The 11862-nt window shown below is 39.9% G+C and overlaps 1 long non-coding RNA gene across 1 annotated transcript in view; it reads right to left on the bottom strand.

The window, feature by feature from the left end:
* The window catches only part of LOC115514399, a 41111-nt gene extending 34802 nt beyond the window's left edge, over positions 1–6309 (bottom strand). Inside the window, exon 1 of the long non-coding RNA XR_003968958.1 lies at positions 6234–6309. This is a non-coding gene — a long non-coding RNA (uncharacterized LOC115514399). The remainder of the gene's footprint in view (positions 1–6233) is intronic.
* Between the last annotated feature and the right edge of the window lie 5553 nt (positions 6310–11862).

Below are 11862 nucleotides of genomic sequence, written 5' to 3' on the forward strand. Positions count from 1 at the left end.
ACTTGAGAAGGATAGGTATTATCTCTGCTTTAAATATCTGGTAGAACTCCCCTGGGAAGCCATCTGGTCCTGGACTCTTATTTGTTGATAGATTTTTGATAACTGATTCAATTTCTTCGCTGGTTATGGGTCTGTTCAAGCTTTCTCTTTCCTCCTAATTGAATTTTGGAATTGTGTGGGTGTTTAGGAATTTGTCCATTTCTTCCAGGTTGTCCAGTTTGTTGGCATATAATTTTTCATAGCATTCCCTGATAATTGCTTGTATCTCTGAGGGCTTGGTTGTAATAATTCCATTTTCATTCATGATTTTATCTATTTGGGTCATCTCCCTTTTCTTTTTGAGAAGCCTGGCTACAGGTTTATCAATTTTGTTTATTTTTTCAAAAAAACAACTCTTGGTTTCGTTGATCTGCTCTACAGTTTTTTTAGATTCTATATTGTTTATTTCTGCTCTGATCTTTATTATTTCTCTTCTTCTGCTGGGTTTAGGCTGTCTTTGCTGTTCTGCTTCTATTTCCTTTAGGTGTGCTGTTAGATTTTGTATTTGGGATTTTTCTTGTTTCTTGAGATAGGCCTGGATTGCAATGTATTTTCCTCTCAGGACTGCCTTCGCTGCATCCCAAAGCGTTTGGATTGTTGTATTTTCATTTTCGTTTGTTTCCATATATTTTTAAATTTCTTCTCTAATTGCCTGGTTGATCCATTCATTCTTTTTTTTTTTAATTTTTTTTTTTTTTTTTTTTTGAGACAGAGAGAGACAGAGCATGAACGGGGAGGGGCAGAGAGAGAGGGAGACAGAATCAGAAGCAGGCTCCAGGCTCTGAGCCATCAGCCCAGAGCCCGACGTGGGGCTCGAACTCACGGACCGCGAGATCGTGACCTGAGCTGAAGTCGGACGCTTAACCGACTGAGCCACCTAGGCGCCCCGATCCATTCATTCTTTAACCTCCATGCTTTTGGAGGTTTTCCAGACTTTTTCCGGTGGTTGATTTCAAGCTTCATAACATTGTGGTCTGAAAGTATGCATGGTATGATCTCAATTCTTGTATACTTATGAAGGGCTGTTTTGTGACCCAGTATGTGATCTATCTTGGAGAATGTTCCATGTGCACTCGAGAAGAAAGTATATTCTGTTGCTTTGGGATGCAGAGTTCTAAATATATCTGTCAAGTCCATCTGATCCAATGTATCATTCAGGGCCCTTGTTTCTTTATTGACCGTGTGTCTAGATGATCTATCCATTTCTGTAAGTGGAGTGTTAAAATCCCCTGCAATTACCACATTCTTATCAATAAGGTTGCTTATGTTTGTGAGTAATTGTTTTATATATTTGGGGGCTCTTGTATTTGGTGCATAGACATTTATAATTGTTAGTTCTTCTTGATGGAGAGACCCTATAATTATTATATAATGCCCTTCTTCATCTCTTGTTACAGGCTTTAATTTAAAGTCTAGTTTGTGTGATATAAGTATGACTACTCCAGCTTTCTTTTGACTTCCAGTAGCATAATAAATAGTTCCCCATCCCCTCATTTTCCATCTGAAGTTTTCCTCAGGTCTAAAATGAGTCTCTTGTAGACAGCAAATAGATGGGTCTTGTTTTTTTATCCATTCTGATACCCTATGTCTTTTGGTGGCACATTTAGTCCATTTACTTTCAGTGTTATTATAGAAAGATATGGGTTTAGAGTCATTGTGATGTCTGTAGGTTTCATGCTTGTAGCGATGTCTCTGGTACTTTGTCTCACAGGATACCCCTTAGGATCTCCTGTAGGGGTGGTTTAGTGGTGACGAATTCCTTCAGTTTTTGTTTGTTTGGGAAGATCTTTATCTCTCTTTCTATTCTAAATGACAGACTTGCTGGATAAAGGATTCTCAGCTGCATATTTTTTCTGTTCATCACATTGAAGATTTCCTGCCATTCCTTTCTGGCCTGCCGAGTTTCAGTAGACAGATTGGTCACGAGTCTTATAGGTCTCCCTTTATACGTTAGAGCACGTTTATCCCTAGCTGCTTTCAGAATTTTCTCTTTATCCTTGTGTTTTGCCAGTTTCACTATGATATGTCGTGCAGAAGGTCGATTCAAGTTAATTCTGAAGGGAGTTCTCTGTGCCTCTTGGATTTCAATGCCTTTTTCCTTCCCCAGATCAGGGAAGTTCTCAGTGATTATTTCTTCAAGTACACCTTCAGCACCTTTCCCTCTCTCTTCCTCCTCTGGAATACCAATTATGCGTAGATTATTTCTCTTTAGTGCATCACTTAGTTCTCTAATTTTCCCCTCATAATCCTGGATTTTTTTTATTTCTCTTTTTCTCAGCTTCCTCTTTTTCCATGATTTTATCTTCTAGTTCACCTATTCTCTTCTCTGCCTCTTCAATCCAAGCCGTGGTCGTCTCCATTTTATTTTGCAGTTCATTTATAGCATTTTTTAGCTCCTCCTGACTGTTCCTTAGTCCCTTGATCTCTGTAGCAAGAGATTCTCTGCTGTCCTCTATACTGTTTTCAAGCCCAGCGATTAATTTTATGACTATTATTCTAAATCCACTTTCTGTTATATTGTTTAAATCCTTTTTGATCAGTTCGTTAGCTGTTGTTATTTCCTGGAGATTCTTTTGAGGGGAATTCTTCCATTTCGTCATTTTGGCTAGTCCCTGGAGTGGTGTGGGACTTCGGGGAACTTCCCCTGTGCTGCTTGAATAACTTGCGTTGGTGGGCGGGGCCGCAGTCAGACCTGATGTCTGCCCCCAGCCCACCGCTGGGGCCACAGTCAGACTGGTGTGTGCCTTCTCTTCCCCTCTCCTAGGGGCGGGATTCACTGTGGGGTGGCGTGGCCCATCTGGGCTACTTGCACACTGCCAGGCTTGTGGTGCTGGGGATCTGGCATATTAGCTGGGGTGGATCGGCAAGGTGCAAGGGGGTGGAAGGGGCAGGCTCAGCTCGCTTTTCCTTCGGAGATCAGTTTTGGGAGCGGCCCTGCGGCACCGGGAGGGAGTCAGAGCAGCCAGAGGGATGGATCCGCAGAAGCACAGTGTTGGGTGTGTTTTCTCGGTGCAAGCAAGTTCCCTGGCAGGAACCGGTTCCCTTTGGAATTTTGGCTGGGGGATGGGTGAGGGAGATGGCGCTGGCGATTTGTTTCCCGCCAAACTGAGCTCTGTCGTCCCGGGGCTCAGCCACTCTCCCTCCTGTTGTCCTCCAGCCCTCCCGTTCTCCGAGCAGAGGTGTTAGCTTATAACCTTCCAGATGTCAAGTCCTGCTTGCTGTCGAAACACATGCCGTCAGGCCCCTCTGCTTTTGCAAGCCAGACTCGGGGGCTCTGCTTGGCCGGCAGGCTGCCTCTCTGCCCGGCTCCCTCCCGCCAGTCCGTGTAGTGCACACTGCCTCGCCACCCTTCCTACTCTCTTCCGTGGGCCTCTTGTCTGCTCTTGGCTTGCTAGTCTTCTGGTGGTTTTCTGGGTTATTTAGGCAGGTGTAGGTTGAATCTAAGTGATCAGCAGGACGCGGTGAGCCCAGAGTCCTCCTATGCCACCATCTTCCTCCCCTCAAACCACAGGTTTTAAAGGGTCCAGAGGGAGGAGGTCTGAGGCCTATGGGGATTAAAATAGTTGTTCCAGGAATATGGACCTGACAGGTCAGGCATTGCTGGTCGACTGTTTTTGCAGTTTTATGAAAGTTTCCCCACCAATGTCTATTCATAATTTGAGTCATCTTAAATGTACTGTGGTGGGCGAAGGAATGCAAACACTGAAAAGTGGGATTTTCCAGGGATCCGGGAAGAACCAAGTGGCTATGTTGGGTTTCCCATAGCCCCAATTGTTTAATTTACAGCTATTGCTTACACATATTATTTTCTCTGATTCAAAAGCATACTATTGCCGTGTTGCAATGACATTAAGATGGCAAAAGTCTGGCATCAGGAAGTCTTTTTGTAAAGAAGCAGAATGGACCTCATCCGCGTGAGTCACAATTCTTATAGATTCTATTGCCACTGTTTTTGCACGTAGGGCCAGCTTGATTACGTATTAAAAGTGCTTTCTGAAGATTCGTTTTCCACAAACATTAGTGGTTTTAATTACATATATTTAAATTATTTTTTAGCCTTTAGAAAACTTAATTTCTAGTGAAAGCTAAGTATAAGCAAGTAGGAACTGTTATACTAGCATTCTTTAGCTTTGCAAATTTATGAATACATTTTATAATTTCTGGAAGCATATGCCTTTTCCAGTTTTCCAGTTTGACTATGATAAGAAGCCAAAGTAGATAAACCCATGTTCAGTAATTAGGTTTAGTATTTTGTCTTATTTGGAGGTGACCTGGATATTAAATGACTATCCATCATCTAATTTCACTTAGCAAAATCCAAGGTTTTAACTTACCAGTCAGATCTGGGGAAACTAAGTAGGCATAAATTTTGTTGAAAAGTTTATTTATAAACTTTTATCATATCTATTTAATTCCTTTGTTTAAATTATTTAGATTAGTGATTAAAATGTCACAGGACATTAAACAGCTAAGCACCATTTTTAAGTTACCTTTCTTGCTGACAAATTCTGTGATAGAGAGAACATGAACTTACTTGACTTATCATGAACCTAGTTGGACCAAAAGTGTTATATTTAAGGTTGAAAACTCTAAAAATATGCTTGTTTTAGTTAAACCAACAAATTTAAATTAGCTTTTATTTATTAAATATTAATCCTAGATCACATGAACTTGAAAAACATTTGGGCTAAGTTTCTATTATGTTTTTGAGAATATAATTTGTATAAACAATGACAATGAAATTTTAAAGCCAATTAAACAGATCTTTTTTTACAAATGAATTTTGGTCATACCATCCGGAGGTAGAAAATACAACGCATTTATAACACATATATATAGACACACATGAGCAAACAGATGAAAAGACCTTATTGTTTTAAATTTTTCATTCATGAGAAGTATAATAATATAAAACTCACTAGTTCATAGCAGAACAGTGGAATCCAAACTGTTTTTCTGGCAGATGGAGTAAGTTAAGCCTACCAACTCAGGTGGCTAAAGCTTTTTCTACTAATATCAATAGAAAAGACACTTAAGAATTATATTTGTCCTTGACAAGTAATCTTAGAGAAGCTGTGGGCTAGATTTTGGGCAAGATACTTCTATGGCTATTTGTATTTATTTCTTTATTTTTTAAAGTTATTGTAAAGTTTACTTGTTATTTGAGAGAGCAAAAGAGAGAGAGAGGGAGAGAGCAAGTCAGCACATGAGCTGGGGAGGAGGGGAGCAGAGAGAGAGGGAGAGAGAGAGAATCCCAACCGGGATCCATGCTGTCAGAGTGCAGAGGCGGACTTGTGGCTCAATCTCACAAACTGTGAGATCCTGACCTAACCTGAAATCAAGAGTCATATACATAACTGACTGAGACACCCAGGTGCCCCGTCATTTGTATATTTTAAAAAGGCCTCTATTTCCTTGTTTTCTTTCTTCAGTCTTAGGAATTGGGGATGATCTAGGTAAGTTTCTGGAGAGGTTACAAACCTTTTGAAATAAAGAAGGAAGGTTTCGGGGTTGGTGAAATGGAATGGGTAGAATTTGAACTTCCTCTAGAGCTACATTTTTATTTCTGCAAAAGATTTTTAAGATAAGGACAGTTGTTCTCAATTCTTCAAAGAATTGGATTGTAATCTAAATGACTTCATGGGTTGATCCACCAATCCAACAACCTTATCCTAGTTTGCTTCTTTCTCTTTGGTACTTAGCTCTAATTTTAACTCAGGGGAGAAGGCCTTTTTAAAATTTTTCCATCAGACTCTGAATATCAGCTTCCAATATGACCACCTTTTTGACTACAGAACTAGTTTTCAAAAAATTTGCCTATATATCTTTGTTGGTCTTCGGCCGGCACAAACAGCAATTATTTCTGGAAGTATTGACTAAGCCCTTTTGGGTGTAAGAGGGTCCTCAAAGAAGGTGCAAAAGACATTGCCTTCCCAAGATCCAGTGTCACTCCCCAAAGACAGCTAAAGAAAGAGCTAACAATCTCTTTGTCCTGGCAGGCAGAGAGCCAATCCCAGTTCTTAGGATGCAAAATGAGACAAAAAGGAAATCAGTAGCTGTCTCTGGGAGAAAAAATATCAGTAACCAATGGGTCTGTATTTAGAAAAGAAGGGACAGTGTGAAATTTTATTTTCCTTACTCAACTGGACACTACAGACAGATTTGGAACAACTGATTCTGGAAAGAATTTTTACCTTTCTCTGGCTTCTCCCAGTTTTTCCAGGATCCCCTCTGCAGCCTGATGATATCCACCAGAGTTTTCCATTGGCTATTTAAGAGAATAATGTAGCATTTTAGCAGAAAATTCCTCACTTTCATCAACTCTGCCAAGGTGCCATACAGGGGCCCTTCTTTGAAGGTAGATATGGGGTGTCTGAAAAACCATTAACTTAATGGACTTTTGTTTATGGTCTTATAGCTTTTATTTTTCACAGTGGAAAAACAATGAAGATAGAGGATTACTAGAAAGAGTACTCAAAGGAGAGTAGAGAGAACAAACAGGAGTCATGTCAGTCATAGTGTCTTTTGTTTTAGGGCTCTTACATCTTTAATTTTTCATTAGCCTTTTGGAACAAATCTTTCAATGAAAACTATTTTGAAACCTTTGATGATTTCTGCATGTTGATTAAAACAGGTATCTAATTCTGTTTGATTTAGGAACCCTTGCCTTCAAGTGCACTTCTTCAATGATCTTATCTAGTTGTAACATTTTTCATAATGGCCATTACAATTCTAGTTGCTTTTAGTAATATTTTGCCATGTTACTAGTTATCTGCAACTTTAGAGACTTTTGTCCTTAGAAATAAAAGAAGCAGGTGTACCGAGAGGTTCCACACTCAACTCTTTGGAATTCCAGGATCCTATTAATTAAGACTTTGGGTCTCTCAGAGCCAAACTAATACCTAAAAATGATGTGCCGCTGGGTTGGAGATTGTCCATGTTTTGCAATGTGCCTCAAGGCACTCAAGTTTTCTTGAGGTTGAAAGGTGACTAGTGTCTGTCTAACCTGCTCTGTGACCAACTTATCCTAACACAGGAGTCTTTGAGTGAGGTGGCAGGCACTCCAACAGCTTGACCCATGCCCACCAATTCCTGCAGCTTTTTTAAACCTCTGAGATCCCCACAAGCAATAGTCTTTATTTACACAAAACAGGACAAACAAATATGCGCCTCAACACACCAGTAGTAACCAAAAGATGTCACCGTGGACTGGCCAACAGAAGACTGTGCTCACCACCAGCAATTCCAAGTGTGGACTAAACCAGCAGACTCCTGACTGCAAACTGGAACTGGGGAAGGGATTCCAATGTGGAATTTCAGACTGAACCAAGGGCTAAGGACTGGTACTCCGTTAGAGCCTACTGTCAGTCTAGACTGACCTGTTAACCCTGGACGACAAAGCCAATTAGGTCGAGAGCTGTAATGCAAAAATTGCAGAGCTCAACTGAGAGGAGTTCACCAGTGGCCCTTGGCAATGGTGATAAAGACAGTGAACTCAAAAGGGTTCATGGGGCACCACACCTGTGTTTCTCATTGTCCCTGAATGCTGTCAGGAGTTCACCTTGGATCCCATTGCTGCCACCAAAGCTGTTCAGTAACAAAAATTCAGCCCAATAAATTTTAAAGATTGATTTGGCTTTATTTATTGCTTCATGAACCAGGTAGCATCTTGCAAGTAGAGGGGAGCTCCAAAGGGCTACAGAAAGGGAAAGGTTTTTAAAGGCAGGACAGGGAAGTCATAAACAGCAAAAAGGATTATTTCAGGTGAGTTTACCTTCCTTTGAGGGGAAGGAGAAAGTCCATGTGACAGATTACCTCATTGGTGCTGACCAGAAAATTCCTGACTGACTGGCTAAGACTACATTTCTGGGAGAGGCTGAAAGTGAAATTACGTCAGGTATTAAGCCCTGGTTTGGTGATGTGGCCAAGCATAAGTAACTCCATTTGGAGCCTTTGGCTTTCTTTTTAACAATGCCTAGCCATTGGTCAATGGTCTATTTATTGAAAGAATGAATTACTGTATAGAACACTTGGAACAACTCCTCAGAATATGGACAGACAGTTCTCCAAAAATAGCAGAGTAGAGGCGTGGTTGTTGATCTCATAGAAGATGGGCTCTGATTTACTACAGTCAGTCTTCTTGATGGAAGGTAGAAAAAGGTTTTTGGATATAGGATTCTGTAAGGTACTGAGATTTCAATAGAAGGCTAGTTCCCTTGAGCAGTTCAACAAGTTCCATTAATGCCTCTTCTGTATTGCAAGCATTTGTTCCTGTCTGCTGTCTTGATTTTTCAGAGTAGGGCTAGTGAAAATCTCATATCATAGCTGAAGCACAATCTTTGCAGGCTTAAAAGCCACTACTATTTTTTTAATTGAAAAATAGTTGGCACACATACATTAGTTTCAGGTATGCAACACAGTAATTTGACAAATCTCTATGTTATTCTATAAGCCAATATTCTAACTTGTTCTTTCTAGATTGGTAAATTCAGATACTTCTTACAGTCACGATATTTCCCCTTGAGTAACAATGGCTTGAGAAATCATAATAACACTAGTAACGCACTGTAGTAAGTGGTATATAAGCAGTTTTTACCTTCTGGGTGGATTGAGGAAGGCTTTCTAGACAAGGCGACAATTCAGTGGATCTATAGAGAATGAGTAGATGTCACTGGGAAGAAGATGAGTATAATTTTCAGATAAATCAAAGAGAAAGAGTAATTGAATGAGATATTGAAATACATGACAAGTTGGGGGGATAGTGTTAGTTGTCCCGCTTAATTAGGATTTAAGGTGTATGGGCACATAGGGGTAGTTATAAAATGCTGATGTTTAGAGATGAAAGGTTGTCTGGAATAAGATATTAAGCAATTTAACTACCAAAGCAAGCAATTTGCTTATCATTTACAAGGAACCACCAGAGGTTACTAAGCAGAGAAATGAATAATGAGAATTGAAACATCTCTAATTTTTTTAATTTTTTCCTATGTTTGTGCTAACCATGGGAGAAGACTGTATCAGAAGAGCAAGTTTGAGAGTTTCCGCAGTCATGAATAGCTTGAGCAGATTAAGTTAGAGATTGCTGCTGATGGAGGGTTCTAGAAGTGAGAATTCTTTTCAATGATGTGAGTCTTGAATATGAATGGAGATCGGAGATCTATAATAGCGAGCCAAAATGGACAACTCAGTAGAGTTCTGAGTCTGAAGAGATGGCTTGGTGCGACATTGAGACTTGAAGTCAGTCCAGAATAGAATTTGGGGATATAGCCATGGATTAAGTCTCCAATTTCACATTCATGAGGAAAGCCAAAAAAAATGAGAAGGAAAGCAGAAGCCTGGGAAATGTGTCTGTGTGGGTCTGGATTGAGAGGGCATTTCCACACGATAGTTCAACTGGGTTATGACAATTGTTCCTAGGCTGCCAACATCTCTCCCTCACTCTTAGGCCAACTTTTGTGGGGTGGTTTAACAGCATAAGAAAGTATGGGAAGTTCTTCTGAGAAGACTTCCCATTAAAACAACGTCTTTTTTATGGGGCACATGGGTGGCTGGACTTCAGCTCAGGTCACGATCTCACGGTTCGTGAGTTTGAGCCCCACGTCGGGCTCTGCTCAGAGCCTGGAGCCTGCTTCAAATTCTGTGTCTCCCTGTCTCTCTGCCCCTCCCCCACATGTGCTGTGTCTCTCCCTCTGTCTCAAAGATAAATAAATCATTAAAAAATTTTAAACACAAAAAAACTAGTATTTTTAGTCCAGCTGGATCCTATTTGGACACCTTGTCATTGCAATGTTGAGGAAGGATAATCGAATGGTCTTATCACCCTGTGACTGGCATAAAATAGAGCAGAGGCAAAAGGGCCTCAGACACAGACGACCAGCAGTCTGGCTTGCTGTAGAGATGAAAGTATGAAAGATGACCTTACCACAATGGCAAAGGCAAGATGCCTGTGAGAACACGGGCAGGGAGCGAATTTGGTCAATTTGAAGTTAGAATTACGTCTACAGACACTTATAATGAGCTAAAATGCAAAACATATTTGGAAAGGGAAATAGAGTAGGAGTCAATATATATCATCTACTGATGATTAGAATCTAAAATGCCAAAAAAAAAATTCTACAAAGGAATTAATGCAGCAATGCCATTTTAACTCAAAGAATGTTTAGTTTTAAATATTCGTACAAGAATATCAACTTCAGGGCACCTGGGTGGCTCTGTCAGTTGAGCATCTGACTCTTGATTACAGCTCAGGTCACGATCCCAGGATCAGCTCGGAGCCTGCTTAAGATTCTCTCTCTCTCTCTTTCTCTCTCTCTCTCTGTCCCTCTCCCTGGCTCACACTCTTTCTAAAAAAAAAAAAAAAAAAAAAAAAAAAAAAGGCAATTGCTTACTGAATGCTTATGAACAGGGAGACGTTGCTTTCCAGCATACCATATCAGATCTGAGAAACAGCTTAAAAGCAAACAAACAAGCCAACAAACAGAATTAAAAACCGCCTCCATCACTACTACCGCCATTTCTTAAAACACACAGAGCCACCATTTATGGTGTGTTCCAATTCAGTTAACTACTTTCTTGCTTTGAATAATACATGCCTCCAACCTAATTAAAGTGTTCCAGTCAGCTAAATTCGCATCCAAATAGAAGATTAGAACTAGCAAGTGATTATGAAGTAAAAAGAAATCCTGGGAATGCTAAGGGTTCCTTAAGAATATCTGATAGGTGAGTTCATTTAATGACAGAATCAGAAATGGTAGAGTGATAAGCTCAGAAAGCTACATAGGACTGAAGTTAGGCTCTAAGTTTATCAAAGTCTTGAGCTGATTTTGTTGTGCGGGTGAAAAGCTATCTCAAGAAAAAGCCCAAATTATTTCACTGGATTCAGATTTTAGTTTAGCTGTTATGATTTGCAGGCAGTAGACTAGCAGTTTCCTTGTTGTAATACTATTTGCCCTAATCAGAGGAATTTGGGGAGGCAGAGACCGGAGAAGCACAGACTGTCTCATTTTAATAAGAAGGCCCAATAGCAAGCAACTCTCTTCCTACAAAAGCACAATCTGAAATAGTTGCTCTGAATTTCTGCCAGGACACAGCTGCGACCCTGTTGTAGTCCAACTGAACGGTATTCTTCAACATCCTGGGGGAGATTCAGATATCATCATCTTTCAGTCATTATCCCACCAAGGTCCTGTGATTTGGGGATCTGAAAATAAGATACGATACGGAGTAGAAGAGAGTAAACACAGAAATTTGAAATAAGGCCAACCATTTTTTTTTCTTAGTGTAAGGTAACCATGTAACTTCTTTTCAAACCTGGATAGATTTGAAAGGAGATCCTATTAATCATTTTACCAGGACCATGGTGGGTAAGTAGGAACTGTCTTAGGCAGATTGGTCATATAATCAGTTTAGCCACAGAGAACCAAATTTCCAAGTCTAATATATTATTTCTTTAGTTCGTAATAGCTAAGCGTAACTAAAACTTATCTAGGGCTTCATAAAGTGTAAGCTCTTATTCTGGAATACCACCTACCTTCGTGAAAATATTTGGTGTTGCATAGGCCCTATACCTGTGATCTTATCAGGAATAAAAACTCACATTGGAAAAAAGAATCAAAGTATAGTTGACCCTTGAACAACATGGGTTTCAAATGGGTGGGTCTACTTCTACAGGATTTTTTTTTTTGGCTACAGAATAGTACTATAAATATATGTGCCTCAAACCTAATTAAAGTGTAAGTATATTTTCTCTTCCTTATGATTTTCTTAATAACAGTTTCTTTTCTCCAGCTTACTTTACTATAAGAATACAATGAATGATACATA

The sequence above is a fragment of the Lynx canadensis genome, chromosome B2 (genome assembly GCF_007474595.2).
Source record: "Lynx canadensis isolate LIC74 chromosome B2, mLynCan4.pri.v2, whole genome shotgun sequence".
In the NCBI taxonomy this organism is placed as follows: domain Eukaryota; kingdom Metazoa; phylum Chordata; class Mammalia; order Carnivora; family Felidae; genus Lynx; species Lynx canadensis.